This window comes from Otolemur garnettii, unplaced genomic scaffold, assembly GCF_000181295.1.
Source record: "Otolemur garnettii isolate 467f Iridium unplaced genomic scaffold, OtoGar3 scaffold00182, whole genome shotgun sequence".
Lineage (NCBI taxonomy): Eukaryota > Metazoa > Chordata > Mammalia > Primates > Galagidae > Otolemur > Otolemur garnettii.
In genome coordinates this window covers 6,956-11,044 of record NW_003852577.1, presented here as the reverse complement: position 1 = coordinate 11,044, position 4,089 = coordinate 6,956, and positions in this window count along the sequence as shown.

The following is a 4,089-nucleotide window of genomic DNA, read 5'->3' as shown; positions in this document are numbered from 1 at the left end:
AAAGAAAAACTAGCTGAGCATAGCAGAAGCCCCTGTAGTCCCAGCTACCTGGGGAAACTGAGTCAAGAGGCTGTCTTGAGCCCAAGACCTTTAGGTTGCTGTGAGCTAGGACACTCCACCCAGGGCAACAGAGTGAGACTCTGTCTCAAAAAAAAAAAAAAAAAAGTATGTTTCAAGGATATTGATTTAATTTATTCACTTTGTATCCCTTGGTGATAGAAATGAACAAGGATATTAAGCTAACTTAGAAGTTAGCAGGGGTTTTTCCTCTTAGGCTTCTGAGCAATTAATTAGGACGACAGGGAAGCCTTTCATGAAAGTTGTATCTTTGGGTTTACTCTCATGTTCTTTCGTCTTAACATCACATGTTGGTTCCTAATCTCCTCTCCCTCACCCTTCACACTGATGTAGGTAAAAACCAATCAGAAAGCAAAGATATTTTCTAATATTAAGATGTTATTATAAAATCTTAACATTGTAAATCATATTCCTAATTTCAAGTTATAGCTTTATTCAAGGGAGGAAATGTCATTCTATAAGTTACCCTCTCAAATCATAGCTAATGTTATAATTAATTTATTTGATTTCTGTCAATAAATATTATTGAGTTCTTGATATGGTCTTAGCAGCATGCTACATGTTATACCTCTTTTGAGTCCAGGATAAATTGAAAATCAGGCCAGGCGCAGTGGCTCACACCTGTAATCCTAGGACTCTGGGAGGCCAAGGCAAGTGGATCACCTTGAGCTCACAGGTTCGAGACCAGCCTGAGCCACAGTGAGACCTTATCTCTAAAAATAGCTAGGAGTTGTGGCAGCTGTTGTCCCAGCTACTTGAGAGGCTGAGGCAAGAGAATCTCTTGAGCCCACGAGTTTGAGGTTGCCATGAACCATAACGCCATGGCACTCTACCAAGGGCAACAAAGTGACACTTTGTCTTAAATAATAATAATAATAAATAAACAAATAAATAAATTGAATGTATCAATGATGGTCTTGTTAACTAGTAGGAAGAGTCAAGAGGACACATCTGAAGACCTCACGGCCATGCGCTAGGCTATGGAGGTCGCCTCTTCAGAACTGTGGAACTCATTGCTCTGGGGGCTGGGAGTGATTGTGACTCACAACCTTCATTGGTGTTCTCGCAGAATTGCTATGAGCAAAAGGCTGCCACCTTGCCCAAGGCCATGCCTCCTCCCTGAAAGAAAAGAATGTGGAATCAGAATCCAATGACTTGGATTCAGTTTTCTAAATCATTCAGTGTGTTTGGCAATACAAAATAGATTTTTCTCCCAAATATCCATTTGACAAAAGAATATGCCATAATATATCATCCCTATTCTGAGGTTAATGCTACAGTTTTCAGCGCCTTTTCTCTGAGAGGTTAGTAGGCATCTACTCAACTATCTCATCTCCAGCTGGAACCAGGTCAATGGTCTCATAGATGATTGGTAGAATCCATCTGGAATAGATATTTCAGAATGGAACAATACTGTATTAGTATTCTTAAATGGTAAGTTTTAAAAGGAAGAAGAGAGAGACTCCTTTAAAATTTAATAAAGATAACATCAGAAAGTTACTAAATGAAATACATATGTCCAACTAATTAAGATATATAACTTCATTACTTAAATTCTCAAGTTTTTTGTGTCTTGTTTTATCCTCTTAAACTACTTTTTCTAATGTAGATATTGTCAAAGCCATTGTAGTGCTGCATTAATCCCCCCCCCTCCTGTTAGGTGCCTTAAAGGAACTTAAATTTCTGGCAAAAGAGGCAATTATGAGTCACCGCCATGCCCCAGGGCACTCTTGCTACGCTGAGTGAGCACTGGGTCTGGGCCCTTTGCTGGCGAGGCAAACTTGAATGAAAACATTCTCTGCCTACTCTGTATTTGCATGTGCTGTTCCCTCTGCCCGGAACGTTCCTCCTCCACTTTTTTTTTTTTTAATTTCTTATAGCATAACTGTGTACATTAATGCAATCATGGGATACAGTGTGCTGTTTTCATATACATTTTGAAATACTCTCATCAAACTGGTTAACATAACCTTCATGTCATTTTCTTAATTATTGAGTTAAGACGTTCATACTCTGCTTCTAGAAAGATTCACTTGTACACTTGTAAGATCCACTTCTTTATCTGGTTAATTTCTACCATTACTCACATCCTTTAAACACTCAGCTCGGACATTACATACCCACAGAAAAGCTTTCCTGATGCCCCAGCATGGGTGAGGAACCTTCCACCATAGTCCCCAAACTCTGGTCATGTTCTTAACAGACAGTAATTTGTCTGTCTCCTTGCACTGACTGGACCCAGCAACTTGAGGTCCAGATGGCAAACCTCAGCTCTGTGGCCTTGGTGTCATTTAGATATCTGCTATGTCATAAGTGCTAAACACAGGGTAAGTAAATTAATGCTGATGGGAAAACCTAGTGATCTTTACAAGCCAAGAGGACTTTTGCTGAACAGCCATACCATAACTTTAAGAAGTAAAGATACGTGTATGTACTGTACTATAAAACATTTTTAAATGGCATAATGAGAGCGGTACCTGTAGCTCAGTGAGTAGGGCGCTGGCCCCATATATCGAGGGTGGTAGGTTCGAACCCGACCCTGGCCAAACTGCAACAAAAAAATAGCCGGGAGCTGTAGCGGGTGCTTGTAGTCCCAGCTACTTGGGAGGAGGAGGCAAGAGAATCGCCTAAGCCCAGGAGCTGGAGGTTGCTGTGAGCTGTGATGCCATGGCATTCTGGCGAGGGCGACAAAGTGAGACTCTGTCTTAAGAAAAAAAATGGCATAATGAGCCAAACTTCATTAAGTCCCTTTTTATCCCTTCCTAGGTACTAAAGTGTTTTGAAAATTATGTAAAAGAAATAACTAAGCAAAACGGTGAGAAATTAAAATAAAATATCACTGTTATTGCCGAGAGGTAACCATGGAGCGTTGGCAACGCTAGTCCAAAAAGCCTGACAGACAGCAGCCAGGCTGGACTCATTCTCCACACAGCAGCACTGATTTTACTCCTTTGTAAAAGGTGGGGGAGGAAGACTAATTCCTCCAATGTCAGAAGCAATTTATAGAAAATCTTTTAAAATGATAAAGACATGAGAACATCTCCAGTTGGTATGGAGCAACAATATATATTAACTAAAGTCCAGGGAGTGGTTTTGGTTGTTGCTGGGGGTGAACTGCTATGATAATCCAGACTGTGGCTTAGGGTGACCTGAGAATCAACTGTGTGGACTTCCTTAGGAGACCCCACGTAGCAACCTTACACCCCTCCAGGACACAGAGCAGAAACACTTCAGTCCCTGTAGAGCAGCGGTTCTCAACATGTGGGTCATGACCCCTTTGGGGGTTGAATGACCCTTTCACAGGGGTCACCTAAGACCATCCTGCATATTAGATATTTACATTACGATTCATAACAGTAGCAAAATTACAGTTATGAAGTAGCAATGAAAATAATTTTATGGTTGAGGGTCACCACAACATGAGGAACTGTATTAAAGGGTCTGCATTAGGAAGGGAACTGCATTAGGAAGGTTGAGAACCACTGCTTTAGAGGGAAATGTTTTCAGATTCTCTTCTCTGCTTTAGCTCATCTTCTGAGGATCTTTGAAATGCTCCTTCAAGGGCGTTTGTGGCTAAGCCCTCAGCAGACAGTCTCCTCTGCCCTGAGCCAGGGTTCACTTGCTTTGTGCCTAGCCTGATAGACCTGAAACCAGTAAGGCCAAGATAGTTAGGGTAAAAATGACCCAGAAAATTGAATGTGTAATCCCCAGCAGGACTGTTAGTATTTTAACAGATGAAGTCTTAATCCAGGAAAACAAATCCTGATTTTCAAAGTTTCAGGCATCAACACGCAAACAGTGAGAGAGGCTTCTGGGCTTTGCCCTGGGTGGCTGTCTACTCCACCTATTTAGATGGAGTTTTTGTTGTTGTTTTAAAACTTTTACTGTGGGAGGATGGGTGGAGGGAGGGTGATTGGTGGGACCACACCTATGGTTCATCCTGTAAAGGTACATGTGAATCTTTCTGAATGTAGAATATAAATGTCTTAACACAATAACTAAGAAAATGAC